Here is a 15087-nt window from a genome sequence, read left to right as displayed (position 1 = left end):
AAGAAAAAAATATACATAAATATTGAACTCTTAATCTGAGCATAATAAAACATGCATATCTTTTCAATACACCCACAGATAGAAATGAATACTAAAAGGTTTGCTGCTGCAGAAGAACCTGCAGGTGCCCAAGAGATACATACTGAAGTCCCACTGGATGATGGTCCTTCCCGGTAATGCCCTGCGCCAGCCTTCAAGGGCGCCTGAAGACTCTGGTTCAGTAGCTCTTTGCTGACCTGCAGTCACCAGTCCTGCAGAAAATACAGGAGAGGAGACTGAAACCACCTCGGCTCCCATAGATTTAAGGAAAGACACTTGTCCCGTAGTCTTGTCCTCTACTAGAAAGGGTACAGATTATGTCTGTGTTATTCACAGATGTATTCTCAGCACTTAGAAAAGGGATTTTAAGTAATCTTCATTAGAATCCCTGAGAATGAAATCATCACTTACCCCTAGGAGTCTTCATACTCACCTCACATGCCATGAAAATGTAATGAAAGCCTTGCAAGAGGGCCAAGCAGAGAGGCCAGACCTTCCACAGTGCCTACACTCTGCCTCCCTGCTTTGCTGCCAGAGCCTGCTGCTTGTTGACCCATTTCATTTCCAAGACTCTGCATCTGTAGTTTTCAATCTTCAGCCCAAGATGAAGTTTTTAGTGTTTTTCAGTCAAATGAGAAAAAATATATAGTGAGTTTTTCACAAAACTCAGTGGAAAGGACTGTTTATTCTGAAACTAGGCTTCTTTTTTCCTTTTTTTTTTTTTTTTTTGGTGTTAGTAGATTTCCTTTTATACAAAGTGATGATAGTAGATAGTAGCTTTTTAAAAATGTCTCACTTGACTACATGGAATAGTGGTAGTCCCATGTGATGTCCCTAGCGTTTTGTTCTTAGATCTTGAATTCCAAAAGTCTGAGAACCATTGTCCTACATAGATCTGTTCATTCCCCACCTCACACTTGAGGCCTTCCTGATCATTCAGGGCTTACTTTTCCTTTCTTTAAAAAAAAAATCAGAGGGCTCGTGGGTGGTGCAGTGGGTTAAGTGTCCGACTTCAGCTCGGGTCATGATCTCATGGTTTGTGAGCTGGAGCCCCGAGTCGAGCTCTGTGCTGAGAGCTCAGAGCCTGGAGCCTGCTTCGGATTCTGTGTCTCCCTCTCTCTCTCTGCCCCTCCCCTGCTCATGCTCTTGTCTCTCTCTCTCAAAAATAAATAAACATTAAAAAAATCAATTTGGGTACTTTCCCTCCAAAGGCATAAGTATATAATGTAGGACAACTGGTAAATTAAAAAACCCATGAAGGAGAAAATGAAAATCTTCTGTTATACCACTTCTCAGAGAAAATAAAACAGTCTGAAAGACTGTTCTGTTTGCTAAGTGTATCAGTGAATTTTTTTAAACAAAAATGGAGTTATTTTGTATAAGCTGTTTAGTGATTTCACCATACTTCATCCCCCCCCCCCACACACAATTAAGTGCTGACTTGGTACAACAGTGACATTTGTGAGCCATTTAATCCTCACAATAGCCTTGTGATATGGGTACTGTTATTTAAAAAAATATATTTCAGGGGTGCCTGGGTGGCTCAGTTGGTTAAGCCTCTGACTTCGGCTCAGGTCAGATCTCACGTTCGTGAGTTCAAGCCCTGAGTCAGGCTCTATGCTGACAGTTAGCTCAGAGCCTGGAGCCTGCTTCCGGTTCTGTGTCTCCTCTCTCTCTGCCCCTCCCCCTCTCATGCTCTGTCTCTCTCTGTATCAAAAATAAATAAAACATTTAAAAAATATTTCATGAATTAGGCTCAGCACAGAGCCTCATGCAGAGCTCAAACTTATGACCCTGAGATCAAGGCCCGAGTTGAGATCAAGAGTCAGATGCTTAATTGACTAAGCTACCCAGTCGCCCTAAGGTGGGTACTGTTATTCCATCCTTGTAACAGAGGCTCAGGCAGGTGACAATACATTCCCATCGTACAGAGCCACTGAGTGGTAGAGCCTGGCTTCCGACCAGCGGTACCTGGCACTGGAGCTCAAACTATACAACAGAGTGTGATTCAGCTCACTTCCATTATGTAGATTTACCACAATTTATTTAACCAGTCTTTTACTTTGTTCATTTTTATCCCTCTTTCCTTTAAAAACATTTTTTAGGTATTATAAATAAAGCTGCAGTCTACAACCTCAAGATTAAATCTTTGTGTACATTATCCATAAGTATTTCCATGAATAGTTCTAGCAGAAGGCTTGCTGGGTCAAAGAGACCACAAAGTTTTAAGCTTTGATAAGTTTTGCCAAACTGCATTTCATATTGTTGTGCCTTTTCAGAATGTTGTAGCCCTTAACACTCCCTCCAATGGGTCATGATAGGGCCAGTTTTCTCACACTTTGCCGACACTGGGAATTTTTAGTTTTTTGGTTTTTTTATATCTTTGCCAGTGTGAGAGGCCCAAAATAACCATCCATGATGCTTTAGATTGCTTTTCATTCATTATTAATGATCTGGGTACACCACACCATGTATAAACCCCTCCCCTTGAATTGCTATAATTTGTTCCTAACAAATATAGCAAAAGTAAAAGGATTTTGCAGATGTAAGTGAAGCTCTAATCGGCTGATTTTGTGTTCATCAAAAGTAGGTGGGCCTGACTCACTTAGGTGAACTGAAGGAGTTTAAAAGGGCTGTCTAAAGTTGGAGACTCAACTCAACAGTCTCTTTCTCTCTCTGTCTATCTCACTCTCTTGCTCTCTCGCTCACTCTCTCTCTCCGCCTTGCTGCTGTTACTGACTTTGAAGAAGCAAGCTGTCATGAAATAAAATTGCAAGTAAATGAATCCTACCCTCAGTCTGGGAGCCTGGAAGCGTGTCCTTCCCTACTCCGGCCCCATATGAGAGCGCAGCCCAGCCAACATCTTCATTTCAGCCTTGTAAGACCCTAAGCAGAGAACCTAGTTCAACCACACCCAGAATTCTGACTTACAGAAACAGGGATATAATAAATGGGTGTTATTTTAAGCTACTGAGTTTGTAGTGAGATGATAATTTTTCCATGTGTAATCGATCATGGTTTTTTCTTCTTTGCCGCCCATTTTTCTGTTATCATTCTGGTTTTGAAGAATGACTTAGTTACTTAAGTCATCAATACATTAAGGCTTTCTTTTGTAAAGGTACCATCCCGCTTGTCATAAATAATAAACAGTCATTGCATTTTTTTGGTAAGAGAAGTAAACCTTTTTTTCCTTGTTTCACAAGTAAGGTTCGCTTAAGTATTGGTTGCTTTGGGTAATCAAAGAGACCAAATCCCAAATCTTCGGCGGATTCTTCTTACTCTTCTGTTGCTTAAACTTTGGCTGGGGCATGGCCACAGGGGCAGCAGTCACAAATGCAGATGGATCAGCCAAGAAGGCCTCAACCTTTTCAGCGAGTGGGAAGGTATAATCAGTCTCCAGAGACAAAGCCAGGCCCCATCTGTACCCACTGATGATAGGATGGAGCGCTGATGCAACACTGAGGACACCTTCCAGGAAGCGGGAAGGCAGAGTTTCCTCTGTGATATCAAGCACTTCAGGGTGGCCATTATCAAAAACCTGCTGGATGATTGATCCCCCCAAAGGAGAAGGGGGAGATGTCCAGCATGTTCAGTAGTGTGGCTCTGCTGGCTCCCACTTTGTGTTCAGTCTTAATCGCTGCACATCACTCAGGATTTTAGTGGTGCCCTAGGAGATTTTAGTGGTGATGCCTAAAGCCTGGAAGAAGGAGGTCTTCTTGGGCCATGGCACCAGCCTGGGTGGCAGCTGGCACCTTATTGGCCAGCAGAATGTCCTGATCTCAGCAAGGTCCTCATTGGTGATGCAAAACCCACATTTCCCCCAGATATGAGGCAACAGTTTCTCCAGAGCCGGGTTGCTCTCCAGATGCCCTTGGATGGCCTTCATGTGATGGTGTCCTTGCCCATCAGCACTGAGCCTGCCGTGGAAGGATTTGCAGAGCTGCTGCCTCACTTGCAGTCCACACTGTCCGCTCTCACAGTGAAGCATTTTGGATGATCTTAAGTTGGATTATCTTAAGGAAGTAATTGGACTTCCAGGTTACTCTGTCTTCCCTGGGCATCACAGTGGTTCGTCAGGAACTGTCACACAGGGTTTAAAGACCATGTCACCCTCGTGAGGACACCTGGAATGAACAACAGTTATTGCATTGTTATGTGGTCAAATCCACTGGTCTTTCCCACTTGGACTTGGTATGTTGTGCCACTGGGAAGGCCCATCCTCACCCCAAGGTTACAGGAAGAGTCACATGTATTTTAGTCTAGTATCTTCGTGTTTATGTCACTACATTAAAAAATTTAATCCATCTGAGGAAGGTTTTGGTAAATGATGTGGTGCAGAGAGGTCTGACTTTAATTTTCTTTTAATGTGCCAATAGTATATACTGAACAATTGTTTGCCTTTCCACTGAATTCAAATCAAACTAAAAGTCTGATTTTGGCCTTTTCAGTATGTTATATGAAATCTGCCTGCCATCTCTGGGGCACCTGGGTGGCTCAGTCGGTTAAGCATCTTGTTTCAGCTCAGGTCATAATCTCCTCACTCATGGATTCAAGCCCGCGTCAGGCTCTGTGCTGACAGCTAGCTCCGAGCCTGGAGCCTGCTCCAGATTCTGTGTCTCCTTCTCTCTCTGCCCCTCCCGAGCTCACAGTCTACCTCTTTCTCTCAAAAATAAATAAACATTAAAAAATATTTTAAAATCTGCCAAGTGCTGCTTTAGTATCAAACTGTTTTCATTATTAGAATTTTGTAATGAATTTGAACATCTAGTAGGAAAAAACGCCACTCATTTCTCTTTTATAAACTTTCCTCACTATTCTCACACACTTCTTTTTTCATTTTATCTTTAGAATTATTATGTCAAATTCCATTGGGAATTTAATTATATTTGTGGCATGCCAAATTATATTTATAGATTTATACCTTTATAGATTAATTGGAGGAAATTGACATCATAGAAATAACGCTATACTGGACCATATTTTGGTACTCTATATGTTTTTGGTTTTTTGGGTTTTTTTCACCTGGCAGTAGTCAAGAAAGTTTTCTTTACATACTATTTTTGCATTTCCTGTTGACTTAATGCCAGGGTATTAAATATTTTCATGTAAAATATATTAATTGTAGGGGTGCCTGGGTGACTTAGTTGGTTAAATGTTCAACTCTTGATTTTGGCTTAGGTCATGATCTTGGGGTCGTGAAATCAAGCCCCATGTTGGGCTCCATGCAGGGCTTGGAGTCTGCTTAAGATTCTCTCTCTCTGGGGGGGCCTGGGTGGCTCAATCAGTTAAGCGTCTGACTTCAGCTTAGGTCATGATCTCGCAGTTTGTGGGTTCAAGCCCCACATCGGGTTCTGTGCTGACAATTGGGAGCCTGGAGCCTGCTTCAGATTCTGTGTCTCCCTCCTTCCCTGCCCCTCCCCTGCCTGTGCTTTGTATCTGTCTCTCTCAAAAAATAAGTGGATATTAAAAAAGTTTAAAAAAGAAAGATTCTCTCTCTCTCCCTCATTCTCTACCTCTCTCTCAAAAAATTAATTGTAGTATATTTTATAATTGTTTATTGCTAGGTTATAGGAAAGATTTATTTACTTAATTATGCAACCAAAAGTTAGCAAAAGTTTGGTGAAAGTCAATGTGAGCATTCTATAAGAATCAATAGGCTATGTGGAATTTACAATAGAGGATTGCATATCTTATTATTATTTGTAAATTCTTAGCTATACTTCCTTGTATCAATAAATTTATAATACTCATATATGTATATGTGCAAGTTCTTTCCTAGAGGGACATCTCTTTTTTTGTTTGTTTGTTTTTATATTGATTTATTTTGGGGAGAGCACAGGCAGTGGAGGGGCAGAGAGAGCGAGGATAGAGCCTGTCTGCCGACAGGCTGACAACAGAGAGCCCGATGTGGGGCTTGAACTCATGAACCAGAAGATCATGACCTGAGCCAAACTTGGATGCTCAGCTAACTGAGTCACCCAGGTGCTCCTAGACAGCCAGTTCTTAAACATTTTTCACACCCCCCTGGTGGGGTGTATGTGCCTGTGCTAGTTAGTCTAAGCCAATAAAGGAATCCCTGACTTCTTATAAGTAATTGGTTCAGGATTAGGCAGATGTAAGCCTGTTTGGGTCAGTGAAATAGAAAATGGGTTTTCTGGGAGATTCTGAAAAGAAGCTTCCTTGCTCTTTGGTGAGGAAGCCAGCTTCTCCCACTGGTCACAGACAAGGAGGTGTATGATCCCAGGCGTTTGGGCAGCCATTGTGTAACCATAAGAACGATCCTTAGGATGGAGCTGAGTCTGTCAACACTAGGGCAGGGAAACAGAAAGAACTTGCTAATGACACCTTTGAACCCCTGGGTCATCCAACTGTACAGTCTCCCCTACCTCTGTGCCTGTTGTTTGAGCCCGCTCATTTCCTGTTTATAGTGTCACTTTTAGCTGGGCTTTCTATTAGCCCAAAGCACCCTGTTGATACATGAGGAATGAAGGAGATGGATAAAGTTCCATCCTTAGCACATAGTAACTGCTCAATAAAAAAAAACAGTACCTCCCCTTTCCTCTACTCTACCCAGACTGTCCTTCCTGGTCCCCAGTGTGCGCATGCATGCCAGCCTTTGCCCCCAGCGCTCTCCCTCCTCACTCACAGGCCACAGTGGAAGCTCTCTCTCCTTTAAAGACTCAGCTCAAACCCCACCACTTTCATGAAACTTGCCTAGTTCAGAAGGAATTCTCCTTTATGCTCAGCTTGAATGAGCCTCACCGTGTACTGCTTTCTGTGGATGCCCGTGCTTTCCTAAATCTGGGTCTGTCTTCTCAACTATGGAAAAATCTTTTTGGGCCAAGGCCGTTCTGTATGCAACAGCTGGCCTCCTCTACTGCCTGTCCCAACCTCTTGCTCCTTGTAATGTTAGTCAGTACTTGATGATGAACCTACTGACCCTTAATCTTTTCTCTCCCTTGCTTTTTACAAGCTATGGGCTCCAGGATTCAGCTGAATGAGATTCCTACAACAGCAAGGGGAGTGTTATTTTGTTTTGAAGGTCTTTACAAGTATAAGGCATGTCTAAAGTGGCTATAAATAATTTATATTGTCCATAACTCAAGCTGATCAAAATAGACCTCATCACCGTGATGCGGCAAAATCCAGTACAAGCTGCTTTGCTGCTGCCTCCAAACCAATTACACATTTGGAGCAGATGAAAACCTGACTGGATTCCCTCCTGAATCGGATTAATGCCCCATCCACAATCACATTAATCACAATCTGTCCATGATTAGACATCGGATAATCCCATTGGACAAGAGGTGACAACCCAGATTCTATTATCTCAGTTTTTATCTATTTTTGGAATTTGCTGGTAACTCTAGCCTTCAGAAGATGTTTTCCAGTGAAAAAGGATCCTCTGTGTTCTTTTGAAAAATTGTTGCTGGATGGGCTTTGATAATAACTAAATATTGTTGTCATTTATAACTCCTAGTTTATTTTAAGGTGACAGAGACAAAATATGACATAAATCTCTGGTCTTTGTTCTGAGAAAAAATACACATATTTAGCATCTTGTGAATGTGTGTTGGAGAAACTAAAAGACATCCTTCAAAACCTTTAAAGGTGATGACAATAGCTTTGTGAAGAGGCATCCTCAAATTTGAGGACATACAATAAATCATTATCTATTTGTTTTAGTATCATAAAAGGCGAGCATCTATGACTGGTAAGGGGGCCAGAAATGGTCCCCAGAGTCTGCAAAACCTAAACTACCCACATCTATGCAGGATGGAGGAGCATATTACAATATTCAGGTGTCCTGCTGGGGAAACATATTGCAAAATAGGTATCACTAATGTTCAAGTGAAGCAGATAGCTGACACTTCCTCTAATTTGAATCTAGAAATACTGCTAAAGGAAAATACTAGGGCCACAGGAGTCAGGGCGAATCTGATTCTACGCCTTCATTCGCTGACTTCAGGGCACTGTCTTGGGATAGCACAGCAGAGAAAACCTGATGTCTACTCCCACCCCAGGAAGATACGATTTGCAATATAGGATTGTTCCCTACGATGATGGTGTCTGGATCTTAACCCAGATTTTTTCAACATCTTTAGCAAGTAAGTTACAAGGAAGTGGTATTCTTTTCCTCTTTCCTCAAGATTACATCTAGAAATTCTTCCCCTTGCCCCATGTAAATGGTTGAGATGGATTGGTCGCCATCCGCCCCTCCTCCAAACCAGCCTTCCTCCTGGCCTGCCCATTTCTAAGCAGAGAGAGGAGCTGGCCCACCCAAAGTCCACATGCACGTCCTCTTCCTTCGCCTCCCTCCACATCTTCCTGATTTGAGTCCTGGTTACTTGCTCCCTTGTTTGACTCATCATGTGTTCATCTTTCCACAGAACAGCTATGTTCAGGCCATTTCCCCATCTGAATCTCTTCACACCACAACAGGATCACAGAAGTTCTCCTTTGCTGAAAGAATGCCATCAGGATTCCTCAGCCAGGCATTGGAGGCTTCCTACAGTCTAACCCAAACTTCTCTTTCAGTCTTTCATCAGCTGTCTCCTCTGTCTCAGTCCAGCCACGTGGACCTGCTATGGATGGCGTGCACCACTGCCCACATTCATTCCTGACTCCAGGTTCACATTTCCCCCCCCAAAATGTGCGTGACTCACACACCTCCTTCCTCTCTCTCCAAAACTATTCCCCTTCCTTTTCCTTTTGGGCCTAGAAGAATCATACGCATCCTACAGGGCTCAGATGAGATGCCATGGGTTCCAGGAAGTCCTTCCAACCATCCCATTCAGGGTCCCTCCTTTGTGTTCCTGTTACGGTCTAGGTCACAGTGCTAACCTCTAATCAAAGGTAAACAAAGCCAGACATGAAGTACCATGGCAAGGACAGATTTTCATCAGAAATATAGTATAGTAACAGGGCAAAGAGTCCCATGTGCACTGAACTCATCTTTGACTTGTACAGAGGTGACCAGGGGTTTTAAAGGGAGAATGAGGGACCAGGGAGGGGAGGGGACGGGGGCTCAGGAGAGTCAGGGAAGTGAAAAAGTTCAAAAGACAGAAAGTAGGGGTTAGGTCAGAAGAACCCCATGGGGTTTGCTAACTGTGCCTATCTAAGGCAGGTTTTTCTTTCCCAAAGAGGCTGGGGGACAGGGACCCTATCTTCAGATGTTGATAGGAAGAACAGGAAATTCTCTTGACAGCCTTGAGTTTCCTTAGGAAGGCACTTAGGGAGTGAGGGGTGAGGTGGGTAGGGTGGGCCGGTGGATACAGCCTTGAGCTATTAGAAACCATGTTCATATTTCCTTCAAGGTAGAGGCCTAGTTGAAAAAAAGGCTCAGAGGAGCCTGGAGTTTGGTCAAAGGAGAGAACTGTTGTCACTTACCATTATCTTCCTCTCTTCTCTACCTGTTACCTGTTTCAGTGAAGGACACCCTGTCATCCAGGGCCCCAGCCTGAAGCCTGGCCCATTTGCAAAAGGCTGGCCTCTGTGCAAAACCACCATCTGATACGACCCTGCTTTGGTGAATCTATCTCCCTTTGGAGCTCAGTCTCTCCCTCTTTTCTTCCCTCCTTTTCTTTCTCATTTTTACCCATTACCTGGATCTCAGCAAGGGAAGGGATTAGTTCTAAGGGAAAAGAGAACACTAGAAGGGAGGTCCCGTGAGGTTGCAGGCTGGGCCCGACTGCTCAGAAGCACTCCCAGGCCGTGTCAAGCCGGCGAAGTCTCCCCCTTCTGGAAAGAAAGGACAAATGCAACTTTTCCCCAAACCGCCAGGCACACCTCCTTCCCCTGGCCTTCTCCACAAAAACCTAGGGTTGGTGGCTCTCTCTGCAGCTGCCTTCAGGGTAAGATTTAGAAAGAAACAAAGGTTTCCTTATGTTTTTAAAAAATGTTCGTTTTCTCATCCTTTTATAACAACCTTATTGATCTCCCAAGGAAAAAAGTGATATTGACCATGGTTTTCTTAATACAGAATGACTCTGACACATGCCCAAGGTCCCATCTGGACACACTCAGAAGCACAGGTTCACAACTAGTCTCATGAACTAGTGAGGGCGCGGGTTTGAGTCTCAGTACCACCTCTAACTAGTTGTTTCAACATGTGACAGTTATTGGTTTATTCATTTCTGAGCTGCTGAAAGATGACTATAAAGACTGACCTCGATGCCTTAGAGGCGGGGCTGGCTTCATGGGCAACCTGGGTGTTAAATGAGATGGTCTGCAGGAGCTTAGCCTGGGGCTCAGCCTGCAGCAAGTGCTCAGTGGGCATCAGGGAAGAAAGGGCTCAGGAGGAGGGAGGGGGCGAGCAAAGCCATGGGGTGCCTGTTTGCTCAAAGGGAGACAGTGGGAGGCTGGTGATAGAGCCTCAGGTGAGAGCACAGGTTTGCTTGTCAGGCGGCCTAGAGTTTTGCCCAGTTTCTTCCTTTTCTCAGGCTTTAGTTGCTTTCTCTGAAGCTTGGTGTCCAACTGCCACACCCAAGCTGAGTTCTCAGAACTGGATGGTGAGTGATGATGTGAATGCCGAGGCCTTTTTGGCCTGTTCTACCCAACATCTCCAACTGCCTTCAGAGAAAAGTAGATGCCTACAGCCATGGCAGGGCCAGGTGGGCTGGTCCTCAGATGGGCCAAGGGCAGAACCCTACCCCCAGAGAGGCTAGCAGGAAGAGCCCTGGCTTCCAGCTCCATCTCTGTCACTTACATGCTGGGCCATTGGGCTTCGGTTTTCTTTCTGATACTCAGGGTAAAGATTAATGTCCTTTTCACTGGCATCACCTCCTTTGTGTTGGGTGGGCATTGTTCCTGTGGTATCCCCTTTGTGAGTAGATCAGGAAGCAAGATGATGTAATGATTCCATAAGCAGAATCTGGAGGCAGAGAGGTTGGTTCAAAGGCTCCACCAGCTTTGTAACCTGGGACAAATTACTTAACCTCTCCAAGCCTCTGTTTCCTCATCTGTGAGGTAGGGATAGTTGAAACAATAGTAACTTCTTTCTAGAAATGTTGTGAGGATAAGGACAGCCATGTGTGTGAAGGTGGCCCCAAGTAAGAGGCCGGTATGATAGCCATTTTGCTGCTGCTGCTGAAGATGTAGGTTATACCCAATATTCCTCCCGTATGTGTGATTCCATGAAAACAAAGAGACAAAAATATCATTGTGCAGGCGAGGGTCTCCTGAGTGGGTAAGATCGAGAAGGCAGTGGGGAAGGAAGTACAGTATGTGTGTGCACATGTGTGTGTGTGTGTGTGTGTGTGTGTGTGTGTGTGCATAGTATACACGGGTGTTTGTGTTCATGTGTGTGCACGCGTGTGTAGGAGCTGTCCGGGCCCCCCAAGCAGGATCTGTCCTTGCGTGGACAGGCAGGGAGAGGATGACCACCTTCTCTGGTGGTCTGCTTCTTCTCTGTCAAACACAGGCATGGAAGAGAGAGGCTCTAAAGGCTTTTCCAGCTTTCTGGTTGTAGATTGTAGAAGAAGAAAAGAAAGGATAGGAGGAATGGTGAAGAAAAACTGTAAAATAACAAAAGTGGGGGTTTGTTTTGTGCTTTGTTTTGTTTTGTTTTGTTTTGTTTTAGTGATCTGGCCAGCTTTGGTGACCCACCTCCAAACCCTGAGGCCTTGTGCTTTCCTGCTCTTCTCTTGGATCTGGTTCCCAGGAAAAGAGCCACTATCACTGTAGTGTTAATGACACCTGTTATTCTGTTTTTTCTTATGTGTCTTTGCATGTAAGACCTTTTAGTGGAACTGTGAGCAGAGTTTTAGGCGGCAGTGATGGGGTGAGATTTGGGGAGATGGAATTCATGGGAACTTCTCTGTGCTTCTGAAATCTTCCCAGGAGGAGGGTCACAGTTGGGGCTAGTTTTACGGGGATAATGCAGAGCTATGGGGCTCAAGCTGCTTTCTACTCAGGGAGAACAGTGCTCCAGAGTCCAGCAAAACAGGCACCCAGGTCTCCTGCTTGTGGTAGCCTGGGATGTGCAATGCAGTGTTGCCCTGGCTTCTCCAGAAGGGCACCGTGGGAGCCCCAAGGAGGCAGAGAACCAGGGCAGGGCTAGGTCAGTGGTGCCCTGTGGCTGTGCCAGGGAAAGCCTTTTCTCTGTTTTCTCTTCTCCCATACCAGTGCTAGACTCCCAGGGTTAGCTGTGGCCCAGGAAACCCACATCGAGGGACCCTGAAGCAGGTTGTTGGCTTTACAGCTCCAGAGAGGGGAAGGGGGCGAGTGGTGGAGCCACAGCTCTGTGCATCTTCAGTGGCCACAGTGAAAGAAGCAAGGGAGATGGAGCCAGGCAGACCTGGCTTTGAATGCCAGCTCTGACTTACCCTGCGGCTGGAAGCAGTCATGTCTCCTCAGGAAGCCTCAGTTTCCTTGGGGATTGAATGAGTCTAATATTATCCATGTCATAACATTGCTATAAAGACCTGGCTGGCTAATAACAGGGGATTTGCACTTGGTGGGGGCTGAACAAATATTAATTCTTGACTTGGCTTCCTGGCATCCCAGGAGACATGACTATTTATCTCATCCCCCCTAACATGGTCTCAAAGATTGTTTTTTTCAGGGTAGTGATAAATTTCCCTTCTTGGCAGAAGAGGGTTAAAGTCCAGGCCCAAGATTCTGCTGGAGCTATCATCTTCTGGTGGCCTTCATCCTCGAGTTATTGACTAGTCACTTGCTCCTGGCCAGGTGCTGGAGATCAGATAGGGTGGCCTGAGGGGAAAGCTAATGGTCCAGGCACACAGCCTAGCTCCCCAATATGCTCACTGCCCGCCCCCATCACAGGACTGCATACCAGGTACACAGACATCACCTGTACGCAAACTCTACACTCAAGCCATACTTTTTGATTTTCCGCCCCACAGCAGATACACACACAGCAAATGCACATTGAGATGCACAAAGAAATCTTCAGATGATATACACAGACATATTTAGACCTTCCCTCCACACAGGCACCCACACAGGAAAGACACGGCATACACAGAGGCTCCCAACACAGAGATAAAGCCATAATGATAATTATCACGGTTAACACGTGCTGCACTACTTAGTATACGCCAAGCATTATTCTAAGCCTTTTCCAGAGAATAGTTTAATTCTTACAATAGTAGAGATAGCTACTATTTTATCCCCATTTTACAGATGAGGAAATTGAGGGACAGGGAAGTAAAGTAAGATGCATTAGGTCACAGGGTGGCCTGGCACAGATACAAGCACGGATTGCCCTCCCCCTGGCTCCTCCACGCCATTTATTTATAAAGACACATTCAAACGCATCATTCTTCAGACCTGCTCCATACACACAGGGTGAGCGCCCTTTGTGGGAGCTAGTAGCCAAAGATTCAAGAAATGGCTCGTCAGCAGAGCGATGCATAAGCTGTACGGCAGAACCAGACCGGTGGTGACAAGATGTTTCAAAGGTAGTGGCGGTGATAGAAAGCCGTGTGGGACGACGGGCAGCCGGCGTGAAGCACTAGTCACAGCGCGGGGGCAGCTCGCAGCGCCGATGGGCGCTCGCCGGTGTGCGGTGGACACTCGTCGAGTGTGTGTAAGGAGGGCCTAGCCAGGACTCTCCGCAAAGTCTCTCCCTGCGCCTTTGGCTGCACCCCTTTCCCAGACGGCAACCTAGAGCTTGAGGCCAAACAGACTTAGATATTTAGTAGAAAGGCTGCAGCGCCCGACCACGCCCTCAGGCCGACCCGACCGCCAGCACCAGGATGAGGGTCAGGCATTTTACCCCAAGGGGCGCAGCCCGTCCCATCCAGGCGCACACCAAATTCTTGGTACACATTTTAACGGGAAAACAATAGACACCATGGTTAGATACATGTTATTTATAATTCATGGGCCAGTCTGAGCCCTTTTAAACAAAACCCACAGCGATTTCTTTGAAAGAAAGAAATGCTTGGACTCTGCTCCGAAATGTTGGGTTTTTAAGGACCGACAAATCGGTGCACAGATAGTAAATTACCCCGCGCGCTACATTTGTTTAAGATTATTCGTGTTGCAGTTGGTTTGTGAAATGAAACAGAAGAGTTTATAAAAATCGCTTATTTGGTAAGTAGGACACACAGTCGACCCCAGCATTGTTCCCACAAGGAGCTGTGTTATTCGGGTGGGGAAAAGATGAGGGGAGTCCGTGTTAAATTAACAGCCCCCGCCCCAAACCTCCAAATGCAAGTCACGGCTCTAATCAGGATCCGACAAGCGCCTTCGATTCTGCGTTCTGGCGCTACCTACCCAATGCTCCAAGTTGGAGAAGTTTTTCACAGGAGGGTGGATGGGAAGTCTAAAAAGAGTTTATCCAAATCCCAGTGGTCGTTCCCTAAGTTCTCTCTGTAGCTTGGACCCGGAAGACAAAGGCGCACGAGAGGAGAAAGGTGATCGGCTGGACGGTGATGGTTATGTCCAAACAGACCGCCCTTTCCCTCAGCTCTCGTTCCAAAACAGCGGATTTTTAATTTTGTATTTGTGAAAGAAGGTAGTATTTAAAGGAGAAGCCTCCCCCTGCCCCCCACTCCCCAGGTATGCATCACCCCGTTCGGGCACGCCTGCGGAGACTGCCGGGCAAATCCCAGAAGAAGCTCGGAGCTGCGGTGGCCGCGGAGACAGCTCGGCGGTGACGCAAGGTCCACCAGGGATAGCCCGACCCAGGGCGGGAGAGAGGATCCCTGTGGATTTCGGACGAGGGGGCTGCGCTCCATTGTTCACTCCGGGCCAATCAGGGTTTGTCCATTTCCTTGCAGCCAATCCCCCATCAGCCTCGCCTTCCACCCAAGCCAACCCGCCCCACCGCCCCCAGGTCCCCATTACCTCCCCCGCATCCCCCGCGGTTCTGGGGAAGCTTCGTGACGCCACAGGTCCCGCCCCCAGCTCCGGCCCCGGGCGAGTGCGTGCTGACGTCATGCTGCGTGCGGGCCGGTGCGGAATCACTCCTTCAACTCAGCGGGGCAGGAGGAGTTAGTTACCAAAGAGCGGAGGCTGGGCGCGCGACCCTCGTCCTTCTGCCCCTGGCCGCACACTTTGCGCACATCTCTTTCCTGC

At 46.1% G+C, this 15087-nt stretch overlaps 1 pseudogene; it reads right to left on the bottom strand.

Moving 5' to 3' along the window:
* Positions 1–3235: 3235 nt before the first annotated feature.
* On the bottom strand, positions 3236–4100 carry LOC115302351 (annotated as a pseudogene).
* Positions 4101–15087: the final 10987 nt, after the last annotated feature.

Source organism: Suricata suricatta, chromosome 9, assembly GCF_006229205.1.
Source record: "Suricata suricatta isolate VVHF042 chromosome 9, meerkat_22Aug2017_6uvM2_HiC, whole genome shotgun sequence".
In the NCBI taxonomy this organism is placed as follows: domain Eukaryota; kingdom Metazoa; phylum Chordata; class Mammalia; order Carnivora; family Herpestidae; genus Suricata; species Suricata suricatta.
The sequence above is the reverse complement of the archived record's forward strand: the minus strand, read 5'-3'. Positions and strand labels throughout refer to the sequence as shown.